This window comes from Ornithorhynchus anatinus, chromosome 7 (assembly GCF_004115215.2).
Source record: "Ornithorhynchus anatinus isolate Pmale09 chromosome 7, mOrnAna1.pri.v4, whole genome shotgun sequence".
Lineage (NCBI taxonomy): Eukaryota > Metazoa > Chordata > Mammalia > Monotremata > Ornithorhynchidae > Ornithorhynchus > Ornithorhynchus anatinus.
In genome coordinates this window covers 17,577,506-17,589,673 of record NC_041734.1, presented here as the reverse complement: position 1 = coordinate 17,589,673, position 12,168 = coordinate 17,577,506, and positions in this window count along the sequence as shown.

The following is a 12,168-nucleotide window of genomic DNA, read 5'->3' as shown; positions in this document are numbered from 1 at the left end:
CTAGTGGGTAGAGCACAGGCCTGGTAGTCACAAGGTTCTAATCCCAACTCCTGTACTTGTCTGACCTAAGGCAAGTCACACTTCACTTCTCTGTGCCTCAGTTAACTCATCTGTAAAATGGGGATTGAGACTGTGAGCCCCACATGGGACATGGGCTCTGTCCAGCCTGATTGGCTTATATCTACTCCAACACTTAGTACAGTGCCTGGCTCATAGTAAACCCTATTGCCCATCCAATTGAGTTGGTAACCGGGATGAAAAATAACCTTTATATTATATATTTTATTTTCTTTCTTTCAAAATACTACTGCATCAGGATGCCTATGGACATTAGAGCAAAAACTATAATGGGAGTTCCCTTGAGCACTCCAGCTTTATTCAATTTTCAATTGACTTTTTCAAGTTAAGCTGGCTTTTGTTTTTACCATAGTAAAAAAAAAAAGTCTTGGTAGTCTCTCTTAGGGATCTTGGGCAGTGATCCAAATCAATCAATCAACCAATGGTATTTATTGAGTGCTTGCTTTGGGCAGAACATTATACTAAGCTCTTGGGAAAGTACAGTACAGTAGAATTCATAGATGTATGCCCTGCCCACAAGGAACTTACAATTTACAGGGGAAGACAGATATTAAAATGAATTTCAGATAGGAGAAAGAGTAGAGTTTAAGACTATGTACACAGGTGCTGCAGGGTGGGGTATCAAAGTCTCAGGGGTAATTCTCTCTCTCTCCACTGATCAATCAGTCAAATTCTAGTTTGATTTTTTTTTTTTTAGTAATGCCACTTGGTCTCTGGTGATGACAAATACCTAATTTTCAATGGTGTGATTTTTCAACCTGGAGAAAAGAATACCAGAAGGTGGATCATTGCATAGGAATTAATTGCATGACTTTTATTAATTCTCTAAGGAGATCATCAGCTTGGGTAATCTTGAGTGCCCACCCAATCTAATGTCATATGAAAAGGAGATACGAAGGAATCTATGGAAATCCAGAACACAAGCCATGATTTTCTTTGCCCTTTATCATTGTCGGCCATGATTTTCTTTGCCCTTTATCATTGTCGGTGGTATTTACTGGGCATTTACTGTGTGCAGAACACTATACTAAGTGCTTGGGAGAGGATAGTACGAAAGAGTTGGTAGATAAATTCCCTTCCCACACCGAGCACATAATAAGGAAAAATCAAAAGAGTGATCATAACTTATTTGTATTTATTCAGCTCTTACTATGTGCAGAGCACTGTATGAAGCACTTGGGAGAGTACAATACAACAAACTTGGTAGACATATTCGCTTCCCAAATCAAGTGCGTAATAAGGAAAACCAAAGAGAATGATCATTAATCAAGTGATTAATTAACTTGATCAATTAACCAACAGTTAATTAACATTAAGTGATCAATTAACCAACATTATTATTATTATGTGCATTTACTGAACTCTTACTGTACGCACAGCACTGTACTAAGCGATTAGGAGAGTACAATATAACAGGCACATGCCCTGCCCATTCTAGAGTTTTTTTGAGTAATGCTTTAATCCCTATTATTTTACATAGTTTCTATATGAATCGTCTTGAGGGGCCCAGTGTTATTGCTTTAACTAGAATTCCATCCTCTAGGATAGTTTTTTAAACTTCTTAATCATACACAAATCCACAGTATGCAGGCCAGATCTGCTTTAAGGATTGAGGTTCAGAGGGGGCTGTTAGAGTCATAAGCTTAGAGGCAGAGAGGCTTAGCTGGGACCATCCAACAGTGAGCCAATTCAGTGGAAGATCCAGAAATAATAGTTAATGAAGGAAGATGTTTTCCCTTCCCAATTCTGGCCTACAACCTTGGCAAACCATGAGAGAAACAATTATCTGCTGTATTGAGGATATGGAAGGGGCAATGCTCACCTCCCATCTCCTTCCCCAAGCTTGGCTATTTTGGAATTTAAGGTTCTACACGAGCTTGAAGTCTTCGTTATTTCTCTCCTCTTGTGTGAACTGTCTTCCTATGGAAGTATGATCTGCTCAGTTTGGAGCCAATCAATCTTGCATGGGAAATAAGTTGAAAATTGCTTTCACTTCAAAACATTTGACTGTGTTTCTGAGCTAAGGGAGCCCAGTGAAAGTCAAACAGCCTTCCAGCTGGAATGTTTCCACGAGAAGGGATTTCACAGATGACGTGGCTGGGGAAGTGAAAAATCTTTATCTTAACTACAGCCCCTCCAAGAAAGTCCAATCACTCTGCAGCTCTCCTTGCTTGGTGTAGTTACTCCAAGTTGAGTAGTTACTCTCGAGAAGCAGCATGGTGTAGTGGATAGAGCACGGGCTTGGGATTCTGAGGTGGTGGGTTCTAATTCCAGCCTGGCCATTTGTCTGCTGTGTGACCTTGAGCAAATCATTTCACTTCTCTGGGCCTCAGTTACCTCATCTGTAAAATGGGGATTGAGACTGTGAACCCCACATGAGACAGGGACTATGTCCAACCCATGTTTACTATGTGTCCAGTGCTTAGTACAGTGCTTGGCACACAGTAAGTGCTTAACAAATGCTATTATTATTATTTGCATTTCAAAAAATCCATGGGTGAGTGAGAAGCTATGTGGCCTAGTATATAGAAGACAGTCCTAGAAGTCAGAAGGACCTGTGTTCTAATCCTGAATCTGCCACTTGTCTTCTTTGAGATCTTGGGCAAATCACTTACATTCTGTGGGCCTCAGTTTCCCCCAATGTAAAATGGAGATTAGGACTGTGAGCCCTATGTGGGACATGGACTATGTCCAACCTGATTAGTTTCTATCTGTCCCAGGGCTTAGTACAGTGCTTGGCGCATAGTAAACACTTAAATACCATTTAAAAAAAAATTTAAAAAGTGAGTGGTCCAGAGAAAGTTGGGGATGGAAAGGAAATGCTCTAGAAATTAGATGGTTAATCAGTAATGAGGAGGACGGATATCTACGCGGACAAGTGCTACACTGCTTCTCCAAGCATCTGGGTACTGTGGTTGGAGAAAGGAAGCGTACCATTCCTCTGTCTCGTTCCACCCACATATTCAGTCCATCATTAAATCCTGTCAGTTCCACCTTCACAACACTGTTGAAATCTGCCCTTTCTTTTCCATCCAACCGGTACCACGTTGATACAGTTACTCATCCTCTCCCATCTCAATTACTGTATCAGCCTCCTTGCTGACCTTCCGGCCTCCTGTCTCTCCCCACTTTAATCCATACTTCACTCTGCTCACCGGATCATTTTTCTACAAAAAATGTTCAGGACACATTTCCCCACTTCTCAAAATACACCATTGGTTGTCCATCCACCTCCGCATCAAACACTCCTCACCATTGGCTTTAATCAATCACCTTGCCCCCTCCTACCTCACCTCTACTCTTCTACTACAACCCAGCTCACACACTTCACTCCTCTAATGTTAACCTTTTCCCTATACCTCAGTCTCTTCTGTCTCACCACTGACCCCTTACCCAAATCCTTCCTCTGGCCTGAAATGCCCTCCCTCCTCATATCCAACAGACAATTACTCTCACCTCTTTTCAAAGTCTTATCGAAGGCACATCTCCAAGACATCTTTGCAGACTTAGCCCTCCTTTTTCTCTTCTCCCACACCCTTCTGCATCTTCCACCTCCCAGCCCCACAGCACTTATATACATATTTGTAATTTATTTATTTATATCAATGTCTTCTAAACTGTAAGTTCATTGTGGGCAGATAATGTGTTTATTGTTATATTGTACTTTCCAAAGCACTTAGTACAGTGTTCTGCACACAATAAGCAGTCAATAAATATGATTGAATAAATGAATGACCCTTGTTCTGACCCAATTTTTCTTAGGTGCATATGTTCCATTCTGCCACTTAGATCAGAGGCTATCTTTAAAATCCTATTAGCCAGATACAAGAAATGTAAAAGGGAAAAGGAATACAGATGTCATGTTTCCAATGGTGGGAAGCAGCGTGGCCTAGTGGAAAGAGAACAGGCCTGGGAGTCAGGGGATTTGGTTTCTTAATCCCAGCTCCATCATTTGCCTGCTGGGTGACCTGTGCCCTGGTTTCCTCATCTGTAAAAGGGAGTTTACATGCATATTCTCCCTCATCATTTGACTGTGAACCACTCCTGGGTCAAGGATAGTGTTTGACTTGATTATCTTACATCTGCCCCACTGCTTAATTCAGTGGTTGGCAGTGCCTAACAACTACCACAGTTAATATCACGACACTGTGGAAATCCATTAATTAGGATACCCTACCAAGACACTGACTGAAAAATCCATTAATGATGCATCAAGGAGTTCTTTTGCCACCCACCCTCTCCTCCCCTTACTCCTTCCCTCCTCCCCACTTACACATACACACACTCTTTCTCTCACACCCAGTCACTGCCCCTGTCAATCTCCCTGAGGAAGATATTCATGCAACTCCCTAATGCCAGATTTCAGGCCACTTTTTGAAAACATCTCTCAAGGTCCCCATTGTCTCCATTCCCAACTTTTGCTGGTCATTTCCCTTGGTGGTTAACTCTGACTGTAATAATACTTGGCAACAGGGGGCCAATAGGAAAATGCAAACTAACCCGGAGATAATAGGCTTCACAACTGGAAAGCATTTAGAATCAGAAAATAGGAATATTTCCCAGGTGTTGTAAGACAAGGTTGGTAGGTTTTTTTTAAGGTGATTAAATTAACACTTGGCTTAACTGAATGAATTCCACCTCATCTAGTCCCTTTATTGTGCACCTTTGAATATACAAGAGAAAGAAGAGGGGATAACAAACACCAAATAAATCATTGCCCATGCAGAACAGCAGGAAGATATCGATGTCCTTTCATTGAAGTTCACCGGGGTCAAATTTAAATGGGCCATCCAACCTGGGCTAATCCTGTGACTATTTCCAGTGAGGATGAGAGGATTTTGCGGGACCACCTGATCAATTTACCAAATTATACATCCATCTTGGCATATGTTACTTCCCCGGCCACCAAGCTAAGACCCCAGGTGTTACAAAATGGAGTTCATCCCTAATGTGAAAAATCTCTCTCACTTTTTGGCCTTTATTGTGGAATTTGTTAAGCGCTTCCTATTCGGTCAGATCCAATCCTTGTCTCTAATAGGGCTCACGCTCTAAGTAGGAGAGAGAATGGGTATGTAACACCTGTTTTACAGGTGAGGAAACTGAGGTACAGAAAAATTAAATGACTTGACTAAGATCCTAAAGCAGGAAAATTGGAAATGTCTACCAACACTCCTATTGTATTCTCCCAAGTGTCTGGTACAGTAAGCACTTATTCAGTGACATTGATTTTGCTCTTCTAGGGAATCTGCACCTCTTCCTTCCCTCTTCCATATATGTAATATAAGTCTATGTGTATGTGTGTGTAATTGATCCTACAGTTTTAAAAATGACAGTAGTATTGGTGATATCCACATGTGAGAGTTGAGGTTGACTATTGCTCAGTTAGGATATCATTCGCCTGGACTGAACTTCCGGTGAGGCAGCTTTTAATTTAGAGAGGCATGGGGTTCACTGTTTTAGAACAACTTTTCTATGAGAAGCAGCGTGGCTTAGTGGAAAGAGCATGGGCTTGGGAGTCAGAGGTCATGGGTTCTAATCCTGGCTCTGCCACTTGTCAGCTGTATGACTTTGGGCAAGTCACTTCACTGCTCTTTGCCTCAGGTACCTCATTTGTAAAATGGCGATTAAGACTGAGTCCCACGTGGACAACCTGATTACCTTGTATCTACCCTAGCGTTTGGCACATAGTAAGAGCTTAACAAATACCATCATTATTATCATCATCCCTTTTCCTGTTTGGAATGAGCAGTTTGCTACTGATTAGAGCTTCTCAGGCATCCGATCTGTCTCCCCAAGGCACCTGTCTCATAAGAGATTGGACAACCAATATCTTGAGTCACCTATTTACATAGACCTTTGGTTAGGGTAAGGAAGGGACTCTCCCCACATTGGTAGGACATGATCTTGGATTGATTTTGCAGTAGTGGGGATTGTTTGCTCAAAACCATCCAACCTTCTCGGCCTGTCCCGCGACAACCAGCTGTTAGGGATGGTCAGCGGAATTTCTAATGGAAAAAGATTCTCTGTGTGGAAACCCACCCTCCAGCTAACAGCAGAGATACTCTGAGCATTAAGGCATGTGTGTAAAATAATAAGCGGTGAGGCTTTTATGTCATTTCAAGATGACCAAACACCCTGATCCAAAAGGCATTTGCAGGGGCCTCTCTTTTTAGGAGCCGGGTGGCTGACAGCATCATTGGTTTTATTTTAATGTTCAGGCTTAACACAATAAAGAAACACATTTTCTTCAAAGTGAATACTTATTTTTGAATGGGCGGACTTAGGTAGGCGTAAGAGAAATCTTTTCTCAACGGGCAAATCGCTTTCGTATAATCCAAAGCAAAATCTTCACCCTGAATGTATGTAAATCTCTAACTTTCAGTGCACCAAAGGGAATGCACTTCATGCTATAACTTAAATACTAATGAAATCAGCTGAAAATGATAGTCATTAGTTAGCTGTGCCTGGGAAGGTTTCCCTATGGACTGATATAAATTCACCATTAGAAATGTATTCCCGTGCAGTGCAAAGTGATCGTTTAATCCTTCAGCAAAGCAGATTTAAATGCGATTCTTAACTTGTGGGGCCTTTTTTTAAAAAAAATTGTCTCTCTTCTGTTTCTGCATTTGCTGTTCGTGCTTAATCTTTTAAGTCATTCTTGTTCCTCTCTAAATTCCAAGTTCTGTGCCTATGTTACATAAGTGTGAGGTGGATAGAGTGAACGTCAGTAAGAGTCAGTGAAAGTAAACTAATTAGTAAATAGCTCAATATGAGTCATCTTGGAAACAGAACAGATCCAGATAGATCTTGATTCTTACACAGCATGTAGAAAGACTAGAGAATGAATGGCGAGAGATAACTGTGGCTTTGTGGATAGAGCATGGGCCCGGGAGTCAGAAAAACCTGGGTTCTAATGGTGGCTCTGCCACTTGTCTGTTGTGTGACCCTGGGCAAGTCACTTCACTTCTGTGGGCCTCAGTTTCAGTTACCTCATCTGTAAAGTGGGGATTAAGAGTGTGAGCTCTATGTGGGACAGGGACTGTGTCCAGCCTGATTTACGTGTATCTCCCCCAGTGCTTAGAACAGAGCTTGGCACAGAGTAAACACATAATAAATATTATTATTATAATATTTACGGTTACTAAAATAGATCATTTCTGCTGTAACTTGTTAATTGTGTTTCTGATGTAGCGAAGTTACATTATATTAACCATACACTCGGTGGGAATAAGTGAAAGATGTGTTTGAGTGGTAGGGGTAATGATTCAAAGATAACACTATTACTGACATTTTTTGATAAATATTCCAGGATCATTTTCCCTGTCCTGGTCTTTGAGGGCAGGGTTGGTGTTTGCCATTTATGTCAACTCTACTGTATTTTTTTTAATGGCATTTGTTGTCACTTATTACGTGCCAGGCACTGTATTAAGTGTTGGGGTAGGTAAAAACTAATCAGGTTGGACACAGTCCTTGTCTCACAAAGGGCTTGCCATCTTAATCTTCATTTTGGAGATGTGGTAACTGAGAAACAGAGAAGTGAAGTGAATTGCCCAAGGTCACATTGCAGACAAGTGGGAAAGTGGGATTAGAACCCAGGCCCTCTAACTCCCAGTCCACTGTTCTTTCCATGAAACCCCACTGCTTCTCTTGTAATGTGCTGTTCCAAGTGTTTAGTACAATACTCTTTGCAAAGTAAACATTCCATATATACCGCTCATTGAATGATTGATTATTATACTCTCCCAAGTGATCAGTTCAGTGCTTTGCGCATAGTAAGTTCCTAGTAAATATACTGAATGATTGACTTATTGAATGCTTTACATCCTTTCTACCAAATTTTTATTGTATCAGGTTAAATGGTGCAAAATCACAAAGAAACACAGAGTGTTTGCTGAGACACTTAGCAGACTTGTTCCTTGGCGGACCCCATGATCACAAACCCAGTAGATTCTGCCTAAACCAGATCTACTTGAGAATCACGTTCTTTCAGGACAGGCTTGCGAGGTTGTGGGAACAAGCCTTAATCCTTCCCTCATGATATATCCACATTGTTTGATTGAATTATTTGCAGTAGTAGGCTAGCCATCTTTTAAGTACCTGGCAAGAATTAATAATCTTTAGATAGGACCAATCAAAAGCCGAATCACAATTAGATATTGGTTTTGTTTTGTTTTCACCTTTACTCATCTACCCATCTGAATTTCACCTATGCATGCGTAGGTCACTGATTAGGCTGGTCTTATAGTTTTGGCCTATCCTGCACCCATAAAGGCTGTCCTTGATGTGGTACCATATTTGATGTTTGCAGTGCCTGCTTTTGTTTTTCCCTCCTTGTCTCTTGTTCCTCAGGCAGCTTTTGCTAATTTGAATATGTATTATACATGCTACTTGTACTTACCCAATTTCAAGTAAACATACACCACATATAGATGTCAAATATTTGAGCATGTTCACCTAGGCCTGACGACAAGACCTTCCCTCTCCCCCTTCTAGACTGTAAGCTCATTGATGACAGGAAAAGTGATTGTTATACTGTTATATTCTACTTTCCCAAAGCTTAGTACAGTGCTCTGTGCACAACTGACTGGCTGACATATTTGAAATCTGACCTTTCTGCTACTGGCATTTGGAATCAATCAATCAGTGGCATTTATTGAGCACTTACTGAGTGCAGACCACTTACTAAGCACTCGTAGGCAAAAGACGAAATCATCTTTGCATTTTAATTGTTGCTGGAAGTCGTTTTAACCACCATCACCTGGAAGATGTAGGTAAAAGGGGAGACATGTAATTGTAATTTCTTCCTTATACCGTCAACAAAAGTCCACTAGAGAGAACTAATTATTATGCCCAAAGAGAGAAACAAGATCATCAACAGGCCTCCTCAAATTGGTTGTATCGACTTCCCTCAGGTTTCACCTCTGTGCAATCTCCATGGGGCATGAAGGGAGGGTCATTCTTTGTTTTTTCCATTAAAGGTGTGGTGGCCAAGAATTTGAGTCAGATACCAGTTATTCAGGACAGATCCAGTCTCTGTCCAACATAGAGAATCATTGCAGCTTAGTGGATAGCGCATGGGTCTGGGAGTCAGAAGGAACTGGATTCTAATCTCCATTCTGCTATTTGCTGTGTGACCTTGGGCAAGTCACTTTACTTCTCTATGCCTCAGTTCCCTCATCTGTCAAATAGGGATTAAGTCTGTGAGGCCTAAAATGATAGTAATATGCAATAATAATGATAATAATTGTATTTATTAAGCACTTACTTTGTGACAGACCCTGTACTAAGTGCTGGGCTGGATGCAAGCAAATTGGTTTGGACATAGGCCCTATGCCACGTGGGGCTCACCGTCTCAATCCCCAATTCATAGATAAGATAACTGAGGCGCAGAGAAGTAAAATGACTTGCCCCAGGTCATACAGCAGGCGTGGAAGATACGGGATTAGAACCCATGACCTCTGGCCCTTGCTCTGTCTGCTACACCTTGCTGCTGCTTATATCTACCCCAGCACTTAGAATAGTGCCTGACACATAGTAAGTGCTCAACAAATTACGCGCTTTTCATTACGGGGCTCTCAGTCTAACTAGAAGGTAAAGTAGCTTTTTCACTTGCATTTTACAGATGAGGAAACTGAAGCAGAGAGGAGTCAAGGGACTTGTCCAAGGTCACACAGCAGTCAAGTGGAAGGATGAGCTATAAGGCAGAAATAGAATGTGGCTGAGTGACACATTCTAGTGGAAAGAGTGGGCTGGTGTTTTGGGGGACGGCAAGGTGGCAAGCCGGTCGGTTAGCAAGACAGATGGGACAGGGATTGCAGGTGGAGGGGGGTACTGTGTCTCTCCCTGGACCATACCTATGCCAATATTTCGTTTGTTTTTATGTTTTTCTGGTATTTGTTAAGTGCTTACTATGTTCCAGGAACTGCTCTAAGTGCTGGGGTAGTTACAGACTATTCAGGGTGGGCACAGTCCATATCCCAAACGTGGCTCATGGTATTAAGCTCCATTTTACAGATGAGGGGACTGAGGACCAGAGAAGTTCATTCATTCAGTCAGTCGTGTTTAATGAGCATTTACTGTCTGCAGAGCACTGTAAAAAATGTTGGTATTTACTAAGTGCTTGCATCGACTTGTCCGAGGTCACACAGCAGGCAAGTGGCAGAGCCGCGATTAGAACCCAGTTCCTTTTGACTTCTGAGCCCCTGCTCTGTCCAAAGCTCTGACAAGCTGCTTCTGTGTCTGAGCAGCCCAGCAACTGAAGAAAAGCTGCAGTTTAGCCACTTTGCCAAAGACAACAGCACCAGCTTCAGCTTCAAGGGCAAAGGGATCCAGTTGCTGGGTGAATCTGGCTCAATTATATACGATTGGTTGTGCTAATTTAAAACTGTTCTTTCCTCTAGGAACTCCTCGTGGATTGCTTGGGGTTGGGAAGGGGTTTATTCCTTGGAATATTCCTATTTAAAGGTACTGACAGGAATCTGGCTTCAGATTTTTCTTTTAAATTAGAAATTTGGCTTGGACAAGAAGTTTCAAAACTCACTTGGCACTCGTATGTTTCCTCTGGTTGCCTGACCTGGTCTTGTGCCCATTTTGATTTTGATCTTGGGCCCTTGGGCCCTGGGTCAGTGCTTGTTTTCAGGTCTGTGACGTACCACTAGTCCAGCACAGTCTGATTTACAAGAACACCCAGTTAATAATAGTAATTGTGGTACTGAGAAGCATCATGGCCTAGTGGATAGAGAACAGGCCTTAGAGTTGGAAGGACCTGGATTCTAATCCTGGCTCTGCCACTTGTCTGCCGTGTGACCTTGGGCAAGTCGCTTTACTTCTCTGTGGCTTTGTTACTTCATTTGTAAAATGGGGATCAAGACCGAGCCCCATGTGGGACAGGGGTTCTGTCCAACCTGATTATTTTGTATCTACCTTAATGCTTTGGACAGGGCCTGCCACATAGTAAGCACTTAACAAATACCATAAAAAAGTTTACTATGTACTGAGCTCTAGAGTAGATGCAAGATAATCAGGTTAGACACAGTCTCTGTCCCACATGGGACTCACAGTCTAAGTGAAGAGGTATTGAATCCTCCCTTAACCCAACAGGAAAATGAGCCTCACTTAAGTGACTGGAAGGCAAATGGCAGAGCTGGAATTGGTACAAAGTTAGTCAGAGGACGTTGGTTCTAATCCTCATTCTGCCAATAATAGTGGATGGATTCATGCAATCTGGTTCTCAAGAATACTTTCTCCCCCCTCCTAGCCAGTCCCAGGATAGGCAAGAACATTTCTTCATGTTTCTTGTAACAGTCTCTGATTTTTCACACTGCCCCATCTCTTGGTCACATCCTCACTCCTGCCTGGAACTCCCTTCATCTTCTGCCCTTGGATTTGCTCCCATTATTCCCCTCCCCCTCAGCCGCAGAGCACTAATGTCCATATCCATTATTTATTTATATGCATATCTGTCTCCCCCTCTAGACTGTAAGCTCCTGTGGGCAGGGAACATTTCTACCAACTAAATCCGTTATACTGTTTTCTCCCAAGCACTCAGTACAGTGCTCTGCTCCTTCTAAGCCTCCATAAATATGATTGATTGATTGATCAATTCATCCAGTAGATCACCACTCTCTTCAAAGCCTTCTCAGATCATATCTTCTCCAGGAGGCTTTTCCTGGTAAATATCTCCTCTCCCTACCTTCTGTTCCCCATAATTGCCATTTCAGTGCTCTCACCTTTCTGAAGAACCTGAGTCCTCATATCCTTCCCAACACTTATGTGTGTATCCTCCTATCCACAATCTATATTAGCGTCAGTCTCCCCCATTAGAATATAAATTCCTTGATGGCAGGGCTCATGTCTACTAAATCTATTGTACTCTTCCAAGCACCTAGTAATAATGATAATCATAATAACTGAAGTATTTGTTTAGTTCTTACTATGGGTTAAACATTGTACTGTGTAATGGAATAGGTACCAAATGGCCAGATCAGACATAACCCCTATCTCATAAAGGAGGAGGGAGAACAGGCATTTATATCTCATTTTACAGTAAGCACTCAATGAATATGATTCATTGATTCAAGTCTTCTAGAC